This window comes from Leptinotarsa decemlineata, unplaced genomic scaffold (assembly GCF_025532065.1).
Source record: "Leptinotarsa decemlineata unplaced genomic scaffold, Ldec_3_MD MMD2_tig00026328_RagTag_RagTag, whole genome shotgun sequence".
Lineage (NCBI taxonomy): Eukaryota > Metazoa > Arthropoda > Insecta > Coleoptera > Chrysomelidae > Leptinotarsa > Leptinotarsa decemlineata.
This window is the reverse complement of record NW_027412688.1, coordinates 22,617,984-22,640,103: the sequence shown is the minus strand read 5'-3', so window position 1 is coordinate 22,640,103 and position 22,120 is coordinate 22,617,984. Positions and strand designations below refer to the sequence as shown.

General features: G+C 33.1%; 2 long non-coding RNA genes across 2 annotated transcripts in view; both read right to left on the bottom strand.

The window, feature by feature from the left end:
- LOC141485386 (uncharacterized) overlaps window positions 1-22,120 on the bottom strand; it is a 72,159-nt gene that overhangs the window by 4,680 nt on the left and 45,359 nt on the right. The gene's annotated exons all lie outside the window — the stretch shown is intronic.
- Window positions 1,313-2,907, bottom strand: LOC141485521 (uncharacterized). Its single transcript, XR_012467264.1, has 3 exons — window positions 2,277-2,907; window positions 1,996-2,217; window positions 1,313-1,937 (listed from the first exon to the last, which is right to left on the bottom strand). It is a non-coding gene; the product is annotated as an uncharacterized lncRNA (long non-coding RNA).

The window sequence follows — 22,120 nt, the reverse complement described above, 5'->3', positions numbered from 1 at the left end:
CAGGTTTATTGTTGCTTAATATAATTGTTATTTTCAACTATTCTTTTTTAATTATTCTTTTTTACTTGTTTCAGGGATTTCAAATCATTTTATATAGTAGACAATGGAAGTCCGAACTAGTGAAATTCATCACGAAACATTGTCAATCACTTTCAAACAAACGTGGAAATAAAGTATTGATAAGAAATAATATGTTGTTGCTATATTTCTAGATTTCAAACGTGCCTTTGAAACAATCAATAGAAAAACTTTAATAATCAAACTGAAGTATTATGATGTAAGTAGAAAAGCTTTAGACTGGTTAGATAGTTATCTTGAGCAAAGAAATCAAAGGACTAAAATTTGTGGTGTAATGTCAGATCAAATTATAAATGACATAGGTGTACCACAAGGCAGTGTTTTGGGACCACTGTTATTCATTATTTATATAAATGATATCAACTATGCACCTGGTTCACACCAGATTAATTTATTTGCCGATGATACCCTTGTGTAAACGAAAAACTGTGATTTAAAAGAAGCTGTACAAAATATCAATATATCTTTAAAGAACATTGAATTATATTTGCAAGTGAATAAACCCAAATTGAATATCAATAAATCTAAGGCAATGGTTGTTACATCAAATTCGAATCAAAGAAAGATTGATACTAACGACGTTGATATCAGCATATTCAATAATCAACTCACAATTATAAATGAAATTAAGAACCTAGGATTTATTATAGACCATCAGTTGAATTTGAATAAGCATGCTGAATATACCATTAGAAAGATATGTGAGAAAATGTATTTTTTCTCTAGAATTTCAAAATCTTTATCAACCTTTGCTAGACTAACACGTTACAACTGCATAATAAGGCCACACTTTGACTACTGTGCCACACTGATGTATCTTTTCAACCAAAATCAAATGGGACAGTTGCAGAAACTACAAACTCGAAGTATGAGAATCATTTTGAGATGCAACCAGTATACCCCTATTGAATCTATGTTGAATACTCTACAGTGGCAGCAGTGGCAGTGGCATGAAAGACTGTATTATTTGAGCATGATTTTTATTTTCAAAATTACGTGTGGGATACAACCAGCCTATCTCAGCAGATATTTAGTTCGAAATGGTGACATTCATTCATATAACACAAGAACATGTAATACATTTTATTTCTGACCGGGATATTATAAGCTTAAATCGTCATAGTTACGCTATCAAAAAAGAGGGTCATATCTCCCTTGGGACATTATAGATTTTATAATTCTCTCTACCTTTCACAAGTAAAAATAAATAGAAATCACAAATAATAAATCACAAATAATAAATGTACAGTTTTGAAATGTTCCCTGAAAATTACTTCCGCCACTGGAAACAATTTCTTCTTTTGTATGGCTGGAGCTTCTGTTCACTACAGTCGAGGTACCTGCCTCTTCTGATGACAAAGTAGACAACATACGCGCCGTTTTATTTCTCAATTCGATGCTATCCTCCAAATACCCCTCCGCCACCGTGGAACTTTTCCAACCTCCGTGTCTTTTTAAGTTAGTCATAGTTGCTCCTGCATTGGCTAGAGCAGTAGCAGAAGTGCGACGAAGGCAATGTCCCGTATAGGAAGATGAGTTTGGCAATCCTAAATACATTGCGATTTTGCTGGGGATTTTCCCAAACATGTTTTTTCCAATTGGCTGAGATGTACATTTATTTTGTCGGAAGCTCAAAAAAATCGTTCAATACCTTTAGGACGCAAAGACATATAAAGTCTTAATAAAGGCAAAGCGGAGAACTCTTTTTCATCCACAACTGTAAATTTCTTCGATACACCAGTTTTACTTTCCGGTACGTTCACTACCATAACGGAATCCCGGTCCTCTATATCCGATATCTTCATATTCAAAAGTTCCTGACTTCTGCATCCTCCAAAATAACCCATAATCAAAACAATCTATAACAAAAAAAAAGGAAATGAATACACACAAAAAGGAAAATAAGAAAAAAATTACCTTATGCAATAAATGAATATCATTAGGAGCGTCCTTTACGAATCTGATAACATCTTTAGGAGATAAAACAGCAGACTTTTTCGGCTAATAACTCTTACTCTTCCGTTTCAAAAAAGCCTGTAGTTCATTGAACTTGGTGATATCTCGTTTCTCATGTATAGTCACCATCGATTTTAGCATTGACCATTTAGTCCATAAAGAATTCGGACTATACGTTTCTGACTGAAAAGAATAAACACAATTACTACCAAATCTACCGAAAAACATAGAAAATTCCTTACCAGTTCTTGAAAATATGCCAGAAATACAGTTTCAGTGACATCTTTTGGCATAACATTTTTCCGTGTCAGCCAGTCCAGATATATCTTGTATTCTTTTTGGTATACGATGTATTCGATGGAATTAATGATTCTCTTGCTTGTTCAGCTTTTTTCAAAATATCCTCCATTATATTTGGGGTAGAAAACACGTTTTCACCGCAAACACAGCTTGATAACAAAGTTCTGTTTATAAACAAGTAACATAGCAACAAGAAAACTCTACTATAATCAACGGTACCTACCTGATTCAAATATACCGGGAAGGTAATGAATTGGTACATTTTTCCGTTTCAAAAATGAACGAAATTTTATTGAAATCGGTCAGAAATAAAATTATCTATGTACCACGGGAATTAATGAGCCTTAATAACCTCAGGCAATTGCTGTCCCTCGGGCCAGAGGTCCTCGGGACGCAAACTTTGCCATCGGTAATTAAGGCCCTCCTAATTCCCTTGATACATAAATAACTATTATATACCCCGAACAAACTATAAGAGTGGAATGAATTAATTGTTCTTTAAAGGTCTAGATAGTTTCAATAAGTTACCTGATGAAATAAAACATGTAAATTCCTTAAAAGTATTCAAAAAGTTATTAGAATATATCAAATTATAATATATGACGTAAAATTATATACGTATATAAATTATTCATATATGCATAACTATATATTGTATATTAGGATTCCTAAAATGAAGTTTACTACGAATACTACTACTACAATTAGTCTTTGATGTATTAAGATTTAGATATTCATATTATTGTTTTTTGACCACTTCAGCACATTTTCCAGATTATTTTTGGCTACAATTTTCAATGCATCTAGATCGTTCTGAGCTACCAATACATTAGTATTGTCGGTATGACGTACCGTATATATATTAGAGTTGTTAGTCATATTGAGATATCTTATGAGGCCATTTGCGTAAACTACACAGAGAAATAGTTCCAGTATCGAGCCTTGGAGAACTCCTTGACGTATGTGTGAGGTTTCCGAGTAGGAATGATTAAGTTTCACAACTTCCTTCCGATTGCTCAGAAAAGGTTCTAGTAGATGCAGGGGTACATTCTTGACAACATATAACGATAACTTTGAAATCAGTAGTTTATTATCAACGCAGTCGAAAGCATGTGAGGAGTCCAGGAATAGGCCCAGATAAAATATGTTGAATCACATTGGAAACAAAACTACTTTTATATGAAGTTCGAGTTATACGGAAATTCAAACATTTGTTATTCAAAAGTCCGACATTGAGGGTGATATTGTTTCATGTTAGTGGAATTCTAAATCTCAACTCTTTCATATACTATATTGTGTAGCTTTTTTATGAATAACGTCTACTCAATTGAATTCTCATATAATTTCATATGAAATAAATTGTTTCAAAAGTACTTTTTCCATCGTGTGAACTAAATATTCATGTGAAAGTAATTGTTTCGGAAGGTTTATTTTGAACGTAATTGCTTTCTCTTTTTTTTTTGAAAGTGTATCACATATTCTTTTGTAAAGATGAAGAATTAAAAAGCCAATGGACTTTTTTTCATGATTGTAGTTTTTCCTCAAAAACTCAGAATCGAGTCGCATCTTGAGTTGACGAAGTTTCATCAGGAATAGAAAAGGCGAATATTATTCTGATTATTGTTGGTTCAACAGACTTCATGTTGATAAAAAAATAACTTCATGAAAAGTAATGAAAATTCTCGTAGGAAATTTATCTACATGGGAATTTCATCGTCTACTATGTTCTCGACACCAATAGTACCGTCAGCAGGTTTTCTATGAAAAAAATAGGAAAGATAATGTTTTGTCATTTGAATCAACCAACAAAGTTTTTTTTCATGTGATTTATGGATTAAACTCAAAATCACTGGTAGTCATTAGTTTCAAATAAATTCACAAAGAAAATTTAAATGAAGAATGGGGTGAAAAAATTCTTTTGGAGTGTCGATCCACCCAGTTATAGATGATAAGATTTTGGTTATATCATCATTCGGTAGTGCGAATACTTTTTCAAGATGTTCACCTAATGAAAAAGCGATTTTTCAACAGAATTTTAATTAAAAATGGAGACGGTTGAATAGATCAGCTTTTTGACACAATTTTTCAGATAATTCCTGAATTGCTTCGTATATATGCAAGAATTCTCACATTATTTGAACATATTCCTTGCTTGGAATCGTACGTTGAAAGTTAAGACATTGATAGTCCTCCTCTCGCATAAGTTTTGACTTCTGACGGTTGTCTTTCGTATGGGGGGGGGCAGCTGGTTAACGGAAAAAAACAAATTTCTACAGATTTCAACAGAAAATAGATATATTTCTAACAAAATACGAATATGGAGAGCAATGCATAATATTTCATTCGAAAACACAAACATTGTTCAGTTAAAGATAGGGTTCAATTCAGTATCTTGTATATTGTTGAATTATTTGAATGCCAAAAATTCACTAACTACAACAAAAAGAAACTTTCATCATTCATCAGAGAAGTAAGTACGTTTTTATGTAGAGTATATCTAGATCGAGAATTTGAGATTTTTGTAAATATTTATTTCAATTCCAACATCAGAAACAAATTTTTCCATGAACTATTGACCTCACTCACTACTTGAGTTGCATACTTTGCTAATATAATATTAATCAACAATTTTTTACATTCCCAATATTCAATGTACCAGTAAAAATTCAAGTCTAATTTGTAATGAAGATGAGTTTAAAATGTAGTTTTGTCCTCAATAAACAACAATGAGAACGAAATCATTTTAATACTGGGTGGATCAAAACTTGAAAATATTTTCTACTTTTTTTTCAATTTTTCACCCAATTGGTTGACTTGGCACCACTAATACTAAAAGTGAAATATGAGGTAGAAGTTTTCGTAATAGTTTATGAAAACTTGAGGTGTCACTGTAGCTCAAGAGTGATGTGAATTGTTCGAAACTCTATCCACAGTGTACTTGGGCCCTACCAAGATGTAGATTCAAATTTATCAAGTTGTTTGTGGTATTAAACATCACTGACTGATGTTTCTACTATACGTGATATCTAAATGTAATAATAGATTTTGCTTTGTATCTACATTTTCTTCAGGTACTCTGTTGTCTGAAGTCGATATTATCTATAGTGAGAACACTGATTTTTTACTGAAAAAATTATAAGCGGAACGACTTGAATAAAAGGAGATTAGACTGTTATCTAACATGTGACACATTTTTGAGGATAACGGCTTACCTGATACATCTAACGTCGCCGCTAAACATTAGTTAGTAGCTAACAGCTGCTGTGAGCAAAAAATAAGGAGGAGCGTTCATCATCTAGAAGTGCTATAAACCCATCATTATCACTAGTTTTTACTGAAACAAGTTTTGATCGACGAGTTTCTTACATATCAATCATACCTTTGTTTTCTTCAGTGATGGTTAGACTTGAACTCTCGATGATATATAACTATTAATTTAATAGAAACACAGTGTCCTCGCTCGACCCTGGGGGTGTATTTTGAATTATAGTTAAGGTAGCGTAGATTTTTCATTGTTCATTCCATATCGTTGTAGAGAAATGTACGGGATGTTTCATAATTTGATATTCAATTCAAAACTAAATATCACTTGAATAATACAGTTTCATCAACTCTTCCACAGATATAACATACTAGCGACCCGGTCCCGGTCCCGGCCCCGCACAGGTGCAATGCTGATAATAAATATAAATTCACCCACCGGAAAGTTGAGGGCATGAAGAAACTGTGATGAAAAGATAACATTGTTTTATTGACGTGTATTTTTCCCCCGCAGCTGACGCCCCAAAACCCTTCCTTACTCAACATCTATAATATGAAACATACCTACATACAAAATTTAAGCCTTCGAAAATAAAACGGTACGGAGAAACAGTGATGAGAAGGTAATGTTCGTATGAAAACGCGCCCCTTTCTTTCCCAGGGGAAAGCTCCAGCTAGAATATTCGAAAATTCTTTCTTACTGCGCATGTAAGACCTAAGAAGCACCTATACACCAAATTTCAGCTTCGTAGGACCCACCAGTATGGAGAAACAGAGATGAATGAGTGAGTGTTAAGTGAGTGACTTTTCGCATTTATAAGTATAGATATAAGTAAAGATTATGAAATGAGACATCGATATAGAAGCAAAGAATATGTCGAAGTTGGATTGATTTACTACTCGGTATTTTTTTCTGTTTACGCAAAATAAACGTCTATCCTTCAATTTAGAACTGAAAGAAAACATAATTTGACGTATTGGAGTAGAAAGTTACAATTTCATGTTAATGGAAAATAACTTGAGTTACAGTCACATCTCAGAAACTACATACAATATGTGATGAAAAATTTTGAGTATGGTGAACAGCGTCATATTAACGTCTTAGAAATATGCGCAAAAAAAGAAAAATATATATTATTGCACACATAATATTGAATTTCTTTGCCACTCCTCTTTATACTCAAATCATGAACACCTTCACGATGCGCAAAAATTACGGATTTTATCTGAAAAATAACGTATAACAATGATAATAATAAATAAATAGTATTTTCCAATAAAAAACATTATACAAGTAGGTATTGTATGCGAGTAGTCAGTGGGTCGACTAGCCTGAGGTGAAATAAACTGAATATATGATGTAACACTTAGATCTGAGGAAGATATATATGAATGAAGGAAAACAGTTATCTTGTTACGATACAATTTTGCTTTATTATAAATTAAACAATTTATTTATACTTTTAATAATCGGTTAGTTTATTCATTCCACATGCGAATTTATGTATATTTTAAACCTTTCTAACCCGCCTATGACACCGACTAGGTCGGTAAATAGAATGTGTTCCTTTTTTTCTCACACCCAAGGACATAAGGATAAGGACGGAAATTTTGGCGAAAAGATATTTTTCGATCGTGAATTGCTGAATGAACTGATTTCCTGGTTGAATTATTTCGCTCGTTAACTACCTAGAAGGGATTTTCGAATTTTCAGCCAACTGTGGTTCCTTTTGATATTGTGAAGTTTGGAGTATTTTGGGACAGTATTGGAAGCCACCGCTGCAAAAGCAGGATTTTTAAAAAAAGGGCAAATAGTCAGTAGTTTCTCTCAATTCTCAGAGGACGATCTTTGTCTGTTTTGTGTTGGAAACACCCTCGATTATTAGGAGGTTAGTACAGTATTTCCAAACAACCTTGTTCAACTCAGCCATGGAACTCATAAGAAAGGCGTATTTGCATCAGCTTGAATTTGGGAAATTGAAATCGATTGCCAGATCAGTCTCTTGAAGAAGTTTCCTGATCGTTACCTTTACTAATAATTACCACTGGGAATATTAACAGATTCCTACTACATCCGTATCCACCGATACTGCCGGATCAGTATTCATTCCCTGGCAGCTTACGAAAAAGGAGCACCCGAAAAGCAGCTAAGTTCAGACTAAGTTATTTGAATAAAGAACCCGGTGTTTATTTATTTCCTATAATAAAATGTACAAGTTACCTCATTGAGATGAGTGGTGTAAGCTTTTACGTGACGTCACATATTAGCACATATTAGCGAATGTATTATGATAGTAGTAATCTAGCAATTGAAGTGAGGAATTGGCAAATAGAGAGGTCACTGTATTTCTTTTTTTTATTATTGTAATAAACTTTCTTAGTCATTGCAAATAGAATTATTACTTTTATGAGAAGTTAAATATTTCAATAGTGGGCTTCCCCAATAACTGGGCAGCTTTCCGGTTTTTAACTGGCCAACAAAAATTGGTGGCGCTTCCCCATTTAGTTAAAAATCATTGTTTTTCTTTTAATTAGTTGCACCCACGACTTTGTGCAAACCACTGACCTAGTCGGGCATGTTAGTGGTGTTTTTGATTTTCGGCAACCCTATTGTAAATTTAATTATCTTGTTCAAAAATATCGCGTAGCAATCTACAATTCATAAAAGTTATATACCACTATAATGCATTATTTACATCATAGTAATATCTATAAATTGAAAATAATTCAAGATATAATAACGTTTCCCAATTTATTATGTTAATAGGTAATCTGATGAATGATATGAGATATTCTTGGGATACAGTATCCATTATTCATTACTAAAAATATTAAGTATGAAAATAATATGCATCTAATATCAACGTCGTCAAAATTTCGGTGAAATTGGGTTATTTTGGGTTACTGATAACTTTTATCTCCAGAAATTTGTGTATTTTCTGTTTGTTATAAGACAGAAATGAAGCATTACCTTTCTCATGTTTTGAATAAATCTGCATAAAAATTTGAAACAAAAATCTTTCAGATGATGGTCACGAATAGACAATTTGTGAAGCTTTCCACTGAGAAAGCATTTTTGAAATGATTTTTCGAATATGTAGTTACTTTGGATGAATAATAATTTTCATCCTAACATTATCTGTTTGTAACGATACGGAATTGAAACATTCTGTACGCATCGTTATCAATTCAGCAACAGAGAAACAGATTTATATTGAATTGATTAATTCACTTATAGAAAATGATCCATTGTGAGAAATATACATGTTCTGACAGAAAATGAGTTGGTACACCGATACCTTATTTGATGAGAGTTGATAACATTATCCATGATCAAAACCGAATAATTTTCACACAAAGGAATTCACCCAGAACGTATTTCCCTACACAGTAGCTTGTTCAGTTGTTCTGATATGTTCACTAAATATTTTATTTGTTAAAAAAAAGTATGCTTATATAATACCATAACAAACGTCAGAAGAAGATGATTATATGTTCATTATTTATAAACCATTTTCGTAATAATCTAATCACAAACGTATTTGTTCACAATTATTTACGTCTGTCTGCACGCTGTCACGCAAACCAACATTTGACCTTTATTTTGGGAATACTCTGTTGTGATACCTGGTTTATCGGTAGTTAGTTGGAACTAAATGTGGTGTAGTATAAGGTTATGAGTTACAGCCGAAAAATCGTCTTTGAAAATTGTCGTCCAAGATTGAGACCTAGAACAGCTTCAATGCTATCAAAGTCTTCGGGGTGATATAAGAGTAATATGTCACCATTGTTTTAGCTATTAAGCTGCAGTACTTCACATAACGTTCACCCAAACTAGAATTTGACAGTATTTTCTAGCGTCCGTATGTTAACATTTTTGAATATATTTTTCATTTTCATTAACGGATACAACAGTTATTACTGTGGTTGATTGTTAGACCAAGAAATAGGCATATGGAATGAGAAATAAGATACTTGCATATGTTTTTCAATGTCCATGTCCAATGTTCCATGTCTTGTGGTAGGCTCATTTCGGTTATTATTCATTTGTAGCTCTAATTGTAGTTTTTTTCTAATTCTTCAGAGCCTACTCGACCATAAATTTGTGCTCGCTTCTTTCTCTCTTGCTCCTACAGTAATATACGAAACGTAACTCTCTCTTTCTATTTTCAATAATTTATACCCCCGAGTCAAGCGCGTGTAAAGAAGTTTCACCTAAAAATTCAGTATTGAACACAAGAAGATGAGTTTTCTGAATTTTCATTATTTGAAATAATTGGTACTCAGGTGACAGAAAAAAAAGAAACGAATTATTTCCAACAGAAGTACCCAGTTATAGGAAATGCTTCTATTACAGAGTATATATGAAGTAAATATTAAAAATAATGGAATATAGAGATGTATAAAAGTAATTGCTAAAACAAAGTATTATAAAATATTCGTATGAGTAGAATTTCAAAAGAGGAATGGAAAATTGAGTATATACACAAAAAGTTACAAATCATGCAATGTAGCAGTACTGACACAAATGCTATTTATAGTATTATTAAAAGTGATTGTGGATACGAGCTACCAAGGCATTCAGAGAGTCGACATGAATATCGCAGTGTTCACAGATTTTATTGAAGCTATACTGCACATAAAATTCAATGGTGATCGTAGCATAACATATGTGCGTGATGCTTCGCAATAGAATTTCAGATTGCGCCGACCTTCACTTCTTGGTACTAAGAAGTTGATCTCGAGTAAAAGAACCGTACTGTCAATATTGTTTTTTAGTAATTTATGCAGGAATTTTATACCAAGGATAACTATCCTACTTTCCAAAGATGTCATATCTTCATAACTTTCAGACATAGTATTTTAGGAACTTCCTTTGCACGCTCTCAATTGATGTTTTTTGGTAGTCGTAAAGAGGATTCACTGAGCCATACTCTAACTTAGATCTGGCATACGCAAAATATAGTAATTTTGAGGTGGCAATACTTTTGAAGTTTTTGTCATTTCTGTAAAATAAATTTCTGATGAAAAGTATCAACGATATTTGGACTTTCTGATCTTTTGAACTAGTTGTTGCTCGCAACTTTGTTCGCATGGACTTTAGTTTTTGGGTTTTTTCGGATTTTCTATAAGCAAAAAAAAGTTTTCATCTATTTGCCTGTCATTGATACATAAGAAATCATTTTAAAAAATTGAACGGTAAGGCCGTTTTGAGATTGGCGTGCACCAACGTTCAGCCAAACAGACAGTTTCATTATTATTATATGTATAGATTGATATATTAATTGATTAATGATAACTGTTTACCGTGACTTGGATCTCAGTTTTCAGGATTTTTTCCAGATTATTTTAAGCAAAATATTTTCATCAATTTGTCTACCTTTGATTTTTAAGAATATCGTTCCACAAACTATGAATACAGTCGACCAAAATTTCAGCCTAATCTGCTGAACAATATTTTCATAGTTTTTTTCCAACAAATATTTCACGTGATACCTTGAATTGAGATAACCTCTCCATTCATGAACGGCTTTCAATAAATCAAACACTGAATGATAAATTATTCTTATCACAACCCCGTATCAAAATCGTTTAAACCGTTTTCGAGATTAGTACGCCCAAACTTACAGACGAACAAAAAAACAAACAGCGATCTGTTACACTATTTTCATATGTACTGATGATCAGTGAAAGATATTATTCACTCTCTTATAAATTGAATCAGTTCAATTTCAACATAGCATGATACCTATCCCAAAAACTCATTTCAATTTTATACCCCTCACGGCAAAAACACGCATAATGCTCCAGAATGCATTCAATACAAAAACTTCAGTGGTATTCATTTGCATTTTGGTATATTTCTCTGAACTCAAATAATCTCATCGGATGATTGTTGTTGTCTCCAAAGATCCAATGCAGACGAGTCTACAACGTATACGCAATCGTTGAATTGTGTGTCAGATCTTATAATAGTAGTAGTAACCGTTCCAACAAAGAAAACATAAAAATTTTGGAAAAAAATAACAACTCAAAATAGCCATTAACTGCCGACAACACTTTTTCACCGTTGAAAAGTGTTTGACCACTGGGCCATTTTTTCAAATTTTGAAACAGAATATAATCCGAGGGTGCTGAGGTTGCAATTCAAACTTCATTTCGTTAATATTAGTCACGTTTTTCTTGGCCAAATTCGACCTGATTTGCTCGATTTCTTCACTCAAATATTGCAATAAGTTTGCATAATACTCGCCATGCGTATACTCGACATGAGTCAATCAAAATTATCCCACGCGCATCCCAAAAAACCTATGGATGAAACGGTTTTCGCCGTCTTTGGAGCTAGTTCTTCCTTCTGAGTCCACTTTTTGTGATGCACTGTTTGGAAATATTGGTGTAGTAGTTAATATTACTGGAGCTCAATCCCAACCCCAAACCCTTATTATCAACACCTCAACACGTGATCATCCTCAAGAGGAAGAATATTACTGGAGTTTTTTCCCAACACCAAATCGTTATTTTCAACACCTCGACACGTGTTTCTAGTTTTATCTTCCTATTGAAGATGATCACTTGGTGATCGAAACACGTGTCGAGATGTTGAAAATAACGATTTGGTATTGGGAAAAAAATCCAGTAATATTCATTACTACACCAAAGTTTCCAAACAGTACATCATAAGCTCAAGAGGAAGATGGAATTGAAACACGTGTCGAGGTGTTGAAAACAACGGTATGGTATTGGGATCAAACTCCAGTAATATCGACTGTTTTGATTGTTTTTTTGTCTCGGGTGTGGAGTGATGGACCCATGTTTCATACATGGTTATGGAACGATGCAATAATTCTGCTTTGTTGCTAAATACTCAATCGAAACATCTCGACGACACTGTTTTTGTTCAAGTGTGAACAAACGTGGCACCCATATTGCACACAGCTTTCTTATGTTTGAATTTTCAGACCTCGTTCATTATTTTACTGTTAGTCTAGTTCACAAGTACTTTTCTTTGTTGGTGAAAAATGCGTTTGTTAATTAACAATCGTTTTTTGCAACTAAATTTTAAAATTAAGGAACCGTTTCTTTTAATCATGAATTCTATTGTTCTTTAAGGTTTTAAAAAAAAACTTTTTTCAATTCTTTTTTTGATTGTTTATTTAAAAAAAAATTGCTATAAACATTTTTTTTGTTTCTACACTTTGTTCTGTAATAAAAGTAACTGTGTTTTTTTTTAATATCACAATATTAAAAGTTTTATAAAAAATAGAATAAATTTTAAAAAACACACATAGTTACTTTTATTATAGAACAAAAAAAAAAAAACATAATTTGTTTATAACAATTGTTTTTGAATAAACAATTGAAAAAATAATAAAAAAAAGTTTTTTCAAAACCTTAAAGAACAATAGAATTTATGATTGGAGAAAAAAACGGTTCCTCAATTTCAATATTTAGTTGCAAAAAACGATTGTTAATCAACAAACGCATTTTTCAGCAACAAAGAATTTTTTTAAGAAACCAGTGTTTCTCTGAAAATCATGATTTTTCTGCATTAACATAATGCAAAAAAAAAATTTTGAATTTCTTATAAACAATGTATTTGTTCATTATGAATTTATTAACAATAGCTGTAAAAAATAAAAAAAAATATTATTGATCAGTTTTTAGCCATGAGACATTGAAACAATGGAAAATAAAAAAAATGTAATGTATTTTCTATTAAATTATAATTTTCAATTGTTGATAAGAAAATAGGAAATAACAATTTTTTATTTTGGCAACGGTAATGTATTTTTTTTTTGCCTATTAAGGATAACTTCACCAAAGAAAAAAAATGCCAGGGTTTTAGTTTAACAATTATAGGGATTTTTATATCAACTTTCAATTCAGAAAAAGTAATTAATTGACAAATTTATAATTATCATTAAAATTGGGATAAAAATTTTTTGACTGCGGATTACTGTCTATTGGTGTATCCCAACATTACATGAATTTTTTCATTCCCTAATATCTACATTTAATCTGTTGGAATTTTTTTTTTGTTTTTATGTCAGAGTGACGAAAGGCGCGCGGAAGCCAGATTATCCGCTTTTGGCTCTATTTTCAGGACTCTGTAAAAATAATAAATAATCGAGATACAGTTTCGGGAAGTGGGACTTTTTTTACGCAAATTCATTGATCTATTCAAATCTTTTTTAAAATTTCCAAAATTTTAAAAATTTTCCGAGATATTAAGGAAAAACTAAAGCCATTTTTTTCCTAACCTTCCTAACCTTTGTAATTTTAATTGGCGCGTTTTCGGACCTTTCCTTACACTTTCCAGGCAAAAATACGAATCGAATGACACCTTGGTCGTAATTTTTGGACAGGGCTGAAAAATGTCACCAAAAAGAGCTAAATCGAGTACATGTGAACCAGACTATGTTGTAAACGAAGGAGCAGACTCACCCAGAGTAAAATCCGGTTCAGCTTTTATATTGATTGGTTCACTATTGATGACTACCAAACAAATTCTAAAGAACGCAGCGTGTTCAAACTTGAAACATGCTTTATAGATTTTTCGAACTACCGCCATCTCCAGGTCAGGCCGGGTACTTCTGGGACCACCTCCGTAATTCTGTGTAATGTGGTATAAATGGGAAAGTACTAGTCAATGAAGCTGATTATTTTATCACCTATAGTATCAGAAACCACAATCAGATTGTGGTATTCAGTCCGAATACACCAACATCATCATTTCCCCTCTAATCATCCACAACATCATCCCCATCACCCTTCAAAATCATTAATACGAGTGAACACGGAGCTCGTCGGTCAGTAGTTGCTGAGACTTAGGAATATAGCCTTCGTCATCGCATTCAATACATACAGGGTGTTCCATCTCAGAAGAGCCACCCCGTATATTTCTTATCCCATAGTGAGTGGAAAAATTTTCCGAAACACGTCGAATGATTTTGTTGGGGGACATCTTTTGACGTATATTTTAGGCTTACACGAGCAACTCCCTAATAGGGGGCTCTTCAACCTTTCACACTTGAATAGGGGAGAGGGCTTGAGTGATACTTCATTCGAAAGGTCTTGTAAGCCTCTTCACAACGGTGTATGAAAAACGTGAATTTGATGAACCGTTTTCGCCAAAAATCAATGTTGCAGTTCGAATGAGCCACCTCGAATAATTTGGTTATTTTTACATGTACAAGCCCATTTTTATTAAGCCTTTTCTACAAACTTGAACAATATTCAAAAAATCACATTTTTAAAAAATTGATTTTTTTTATCATCATGCTTCAACTTCAACTTCCATACAATAATATAATCTTGACTGAAAACCGTCTCTGACATGGTTCAGCATAATTGGAGTTATTTGACGACACTCATTCACAATTCTTTGTCGTAGTTCGCCCAAATTTTCAGGATGAGTCACAAAAATCTAGGACTTGAGATGTCCCCACAAGAAGAAGTCCAGAGGGTTCAAGTCAGGAGATCGGGCAGGCCACTCCATAGGACCTCTTCTTCCAATCCAACGACCGGGGTATTGCAAATTGAGGTATTGGCGAACTGGTGCGGCGTAATGCGGAGGGGCTCCGTCTTGTTGGAAATGCAATTGTTGTTCAAGTAGAGGATCGTTTTCTAATTGATCAGTTATTAACGGATCAATCACATTTTCCAGAAATTACCAGAAATAAACAGAGGTCCAATTAGGTGGTCTCCCAAAATTCCTACCCAAACGTTTAGCTTTTCTGAATATTGAATGTGAGCTTCTCGAAATACACGAGGATTTGTATCGCTTCAAATTCTACAGTTATGCCGGTTAACCTTTCCATTAAGAGAAGAAGTGCATGCGTCAGAAAAGCAAACGTTGTACAAGGAATTTGGGTTATTGTTGATACGCTCAGCCATAATTTCGCAAAACGCTCGCCTTTGATCCCAATCATTATCATTCAATTCATTAATTAATTTAATTTTGTACGAATGGAACTTGTGTCTATGTAAAATTCTGAAAAAGTTTTGACTAATACCGCAGATATACTGCAGAAAGTTTTCGTACAGATTGCGTGTTTGGCATAATTTGGATATGTCCCAATACCGCCACAGTTGCTCCTTCATCATTCACAATTCCAATGGGTGCCCTTTTTTTATCCATTACTGAACCCGTCTCCACAAATTTTGAAATCAAATCCAGTACGTACTTATGGCGAACGCTACGTTCAGGATGGTTTTGGTTAAATATCCTTGCCGCCGCTCGGACACAATTTTGTTTTTGGTAATAAAAGCTAACCAGCTCAACACGTTTTTGCAAAGTGTACACCATATTTTTTGATATTTTAAACAAACCAGCAAAGTAGTAACATAACAGATTGATTTTAATTCTGAAATGATCGAAGAAACGTTACAACCAGATAATCACCTTCTAAGCACAAAGAAACTAAGGCAAGATAAGAAAATGTTTTGCTGTTTTTTCATTTATTAGTTTGAGAGAAAGTATTATTGTATGGAAGTCAATGGAGGACAATTTGAACATTGGATTTAAACACGCAGATTTGATTTTTTTGACTGTAAGCATGATGAAAACACAATTATAAATTTTTCATGAATGTAATTTTTTGACGATTGTTTGAGTTTGTAACAAGGGCTTGATAAAAATGGGCTTGCACATTGTAAAAATAACAAAATTATTCAAGGTGGCTCATTCGAGCTGCAAAAAAGAGTTTTGGCGAAAACGGTTCATCAAATTTAAGTTTTTTATAAAGAGGCTTCCAAGACCTTTCAAATAAAGTATCACTCAACCCCTCTCCCCTATTCAAGTTTGAGGAGTTGAAGAGCCCCCTTTTAGTGGGTTGCTCGTTCAAGCCTAAAATATACGTCGAAAGATGTTTCCCAAACAAAATCATTCGATATGGAATAAGAAATATACAGGGTGGCTCGTCTGAGATGGAATACCCTATGGGATAAGAAATATACGGGGTGGCTCGTCTGAGATGGAATACCCTGTATATAGATGATGATGTCTGCCGCAGCAAAACGTTTGGTACTGAAAATTCCTCGCGACCACGGCGTACCAGCTAGAATGTTATTCTCGATAATGGTACAAAGTGTCCATTAGCTCTTGAAATAAAAAACGGTGAGAATGTTCCATTCATTGTAAACAATTTAGATTATGACTACGAAAATAATCCAGATGATATACTCACGTACTTTTCAATATTTAAATTTCAATATTCAAAACATTCGAACATAATAGCTCATTTTTATCAGTTGGAGAAATTTCTATCAGCATATATCATAGGTGAATGTAAAATATCTTGGGATTCAAATAGACACTTATTCGAAATGGGATTTCTATGTTAATTTTTTTTTTATCGGAAAGCTTCGTAGCAAACTTATGTGAAATTGAAGAACGCGAGACAAAAAACAAACCACGATGTTAATACATCATTGTTTCTTTTCTGTTATGTAGGTACTTTCGAAAGTCAGTCTCTATATGGAGCCGTTTCTTGAGGAAGTACAAAACTGATAATGTCTGGTCACAGTTTAAGATCAGAATACCAAGTTTGGTTGTATTCAGCACTATCCATATACATTTATTTCAGTGCTCTCATGAAGTTAAATTTTTAAATAAATATTCAAAACTGAATAGTGATATCAATAGTAACCTTGATAATCTACAATGTGTGTTCTAGAATTAATGTTACAAGAGATGCGATGGCTCAATATGTTTGAATTTTATTGCATGATTATAAGTTTGAATGCTGATTGGGGAGAATGTACTTTGAAAATATTTTCAGTTTTTGAAAAACAAGTCGCCCTTGACGGTGAAGCAGAAACTACTTCTTCAGGTCACACGCTTTCTTTATTCATGTTACGTTAAAAAATTAAATAAAATGTGCCCTATAACAAAATATGATTCACAAAATATTATGAAGATTTAGCTACTTCGAGTAATTCCTCATTTCCAGATTAGTTTTTTCATTTGTTCATTCTGAAAGGAAAAACCTAATTTACAAAAAAGCTGGGATCAGTTACCAATATTAAAATATTTTTCGATGATACCGCTGTGATACCATAAAATTCCATTAGTTTCAAACATTTTCGCATCTCCTAATATCCCATAAAATATCTATTTCCGACAGTATCTGATTATATTTCATAGCGACAAAAACTAAATAGTTTATTCGCCTCATTTCAACATTACTTCCTTCTCTAACAGAATCATTCAACTCGAAATAAACAGACTTCTATATGACATCAACTGAATTTATTACGACTACGCGAACCAACAGGAAGTAGTGTACAGTTCTAAAAACAACCTCTGCATGTTATGCCTTATTTATGTCTTTTTTATAGGTATTTAAAGTTAACAGCTAAATATACGAAGTAATATTGATAACGTTTTATTGTCAATTTTGCTGAGCTTTAATAGTTATATGAACGACCGTCAAGCTTAATGATTCAGAATTCAAATGCACAAGTTCTCTTTGCTTAATGTGAGGAATATGACAAAGCCAGCGAGTGAAAATGGATTTTTATCAATTCAATTATTACTTGACCTTTTGGCAATTTTGCGCTTATATTTTGCGCTGAATTGATTGTTTCGTTGTCAATCTTGAGTCATTATAAAGACTATTTGGTTATACAGGATGAGTCAACAAGATTCCCTCGGTCCACTGTTATCAGGGAAAACTATTTTTCGAATTGCACAATTTTTTTCGCAGTAATATCGAGAGATACAACTGTTAAAATTATTTTCTCGCATATTGGGTGATTCAGCCGAGAGTGGCCCACCGAGGTTATATTTTTTCAAATAAAACACCCAGTATGTGAATACGTCATTCGATTCCATATTTTTTTAACTTTCTGAGGAATTTTTGTTATCGAAGTTTCATTACGGCATTGCCAAGTTATTCAAGGAAAACCTATTTTGCAGACAACATTTTCTTAATTCAACACCCGCATGTCTACAGCAATTAAGTGGATTTTTCAGGAATAATTAGTCGACATCACTATGATAATTTCGAAAATCTCAACTTTCGGATACAATATATTCGGTGCTAGGTAAAACCGGTCAAGTTTCACTCATTTTCAAACAGACATAATTCAACTTTTTCAAATGGAACACCCTGCGTATTTTATCATTTGTATGAAATATTTCAACATATCACTACATTTCTTATCGAAGGTATACCATACGAAAAACAGATATTTTACAAATTATACCCAGTTTTATTAAATGTTGTAACCACAAAAAATTCATTTATTTACGTTAACTCACTTAAATTTTGTTCAATATGAACAATAACTCCTGATTTTTTTATTGAATAGAGCAGTCCAAAAGATTTTCAAAATGCAACACATAATGTCAGTATTTTATTAAAGGAATCCTCTACACGTTCCAGCATATCCTCTGGGATTTTTCTGAAAACTCTGGTGATTCTTCGTTTCATGTCTTCTATAGATCTGTTTAAAATCTGTTTTTTCGTTAATCAGCTGTCGCCCTCATACTAACGACAACTCTCAGAAGTTGAGAAACTTGTGCGAGCTAAGGACTAACGAGGTCTTACCTTTTAGCGTGTGATTCCTAACACGGATGTTAGAGGAGTTTTATGTAGACACTATATTTGACATAGGTACTCCCATAAAAGAATCCATTTTGGTGAGGTCAGGTGATTTGGGTGGCCACGCCATAGGCCCACCCCTACCTATCCATTTGAAATGGTCGTTTAGGTATTCCGTACCCCGGTTTTGAAATATGGTGGTGCACCGTCTTATTGTAGCCACATTTTAAGTATTGTTTCATATGGAACCCCGTCCAATAAATTCGAAAACTCATACCGAAAAAATCTTATATATTTTCTTCCAGTGAGATGCCCATCCAAAAAAAAAACGGATCGATAACTCTTTTTCTGAGAAATTCCCCCCAAACATTCAGTGACTAACGTTGTTGATGGTTCAGGCAACCAACATAATGGCAGATTTCCGTTGCATAATAATGCATGTTAAGCCGATTCACAGTTCCATTTTTATGGAAAGTCGCTCCATCAGTTATCGAAAAAATCATTTTCCTGATTGATCTTTTCTAAGCTCCATCGGCAAAATTGAACACGTTATTCAAAATCTCTTCCTCTTAACTCTTGTATCAATTGCATGTGGTAAAGATAAAATTTGCTTGCTCGTATCATTCGAGACACGCTGGTTCGAAAAAAATCCCAAATCACTGTTGACCTCCCGGGTTCTCACATGGGGATTTTCAACAAGGTAAAGAGCAATTTGAACTGTATTCTCTTCATTCATTACAGGCCAGACACGTTCGAACATTCTCGTGATTGACAATACCAGTTCTTTCAAATCTTGTTTTAGGCACTTCCATCTGGTTGTCCCCTTTGGGGGAGCTTCTCTTTATAAATCCTAAATGCAAGGAGGCAGTTTCCGTCACTTTCCTTCAAAGTATAGACAATTTGCACAATATTTTCCAATACATAATTTAAAATGTTTCAATCTATACGCGAACGAAACTTCAACGCATAGCGTTATTGATGTCAGTCATGGATAACTAGGTTTTCAAAAAAAAATGCAGTAAAAATATTCTTTAGGTTCTTTACGCATTTCTCATCGTTGGAACCACTGATAACTATCACTATTGTATAACAAATGCTAATGTACTAGCGATTAGTTTAGATATTCGATAAACAAATTCGAGTAAGTAAAATACATTTTTTGTGGTTACAATAATTGATAAAACTCGGTATAATTTGTAAAATATCAGTTTTTCGTATAGTATACTTCCAATAAAAATGTAGTGAAATGTTAAAACATTCTATACAAATGATAAAATACAGGGTGTTCCATTTGAAAAAGTTGAATTATGATTGTTGTTGTCTCCAAAGATCCAATGCAGACGAGTCTACAACGTATACGCAATCGTTGAATTGTGTGTCAGATCTTATAATAGTAGTAGTAACCGTTCCAACAAAGAAAACATAAAAATTTTGGAAAAAAATAACAACTCAAAATAGCCATTAACTGCCGACAACACTTTTTCACCGTTGAAAAGTGTTTGACCACTGGGCCATTTTTTCAAATTTTGAAACAGAATATAATCCGAGGGTGCTGAGGTTGCAATTCAAACTTCATTTCGTTAATATTAGTCACGTTTTTCTTGGCCAAATTCGACCTGATTTGCTCGATTTCTTCACTCAAATATTGCAATAAGTTTGCATAATACTCGCCATGCGTATACTCGACATGAGTCAATCAAAATTATCCCACGCGCATCCCAAAAAACCTATGGATGAAACGGTTTTCGCCGTCTTTGGAGCTAGTTCTTCCTTCTGAGTCCACTTTTTGTGATGCACTGTTTGGAAATATTGGTGTAGTAGTTAATATTACTGGAGCTCAATCCCAACCCCAAACCCTTATTATCAACACCTCAACACGTGATCATCCTCAAGAGGAAGAATATTACTGGAGTTTTTTCCCAACACCAAATCGTTATTTTCAACACCTCGACACGTGTTTCTAGTTTTATCTTCCTATTGAAGATGATCACTTGGTGATCGAAACACGTGTCGAGATGTTGAAAATAACGATTTGGTATTGGGAAAAAAATCCAGTAATATTCATTACTACACCAAAGTTTCCAAACAGTACATCATAAGCTCAAGAGGAAGATGGAATTGAAACACGTGTCGAGGTGTTGAAAACAACGGTATGGTATTGGGATCAAACTCCAGTAATATCGACTGTTTTGATTGTTTTTTTGTCTCGGGTGTGGAGTGATGGACCCATGTTTCATACATGGTTATGGAACGATGCAATAATTCTGCTTTGTTGCTAAATACTCAATCGAAACATCTCGACGACACTGTTTTTGTTCAAGTGTGAACAAACGTGGCACCCATATTGCACACAGCTTTCTTATGTTTGAATTTTCAGACCTCGTTCATTATTTTACTGTTAGTCTAGTTCACAAGTACTTTTCTTTGTTGGTGAAAAATGCGTTTGTTAATTAACAATCGTTTTTTGCAACTAAATTTTAAAATTAAGGAACCGTTTCTTTTAATCATGAATTCTATTGTTCTTTAAGGTTTTAAAAAAAAACTTTTTTCAATTCTTTTTTTGATTGTTTATTTAAAAAAAAATTGCTATAAACATTTTTTTTGTTTCTACACTTTGTTCTGTAATAAAAGTAACTGTGTTTTTTTTTAATATCACAATATTAAAAGTTTTATAAAAAATAGAATAAATTTTAAAAAACACACATAGTTACTTTTATTATAGAACAAAAAAAAAAAAACATAATTTGTTTATAACAATTGTTTTTGAATAAACAATTGAAAAAATAATAAAAAAAAGTTTTTTCAAAACCTTAAAGAACAATAGAATTTATGATTGGAGAAAAAAACGGTTCCTCAATTTCAATATTTAGTTGCAAAAAACGATTGTTAATCAACAAACGCATTTTTCAGCAACAAAGAATTTTTTTAAGAAACCAGTGTTTCTCTGAAAATCATGATTTTTCTGCATTAACATA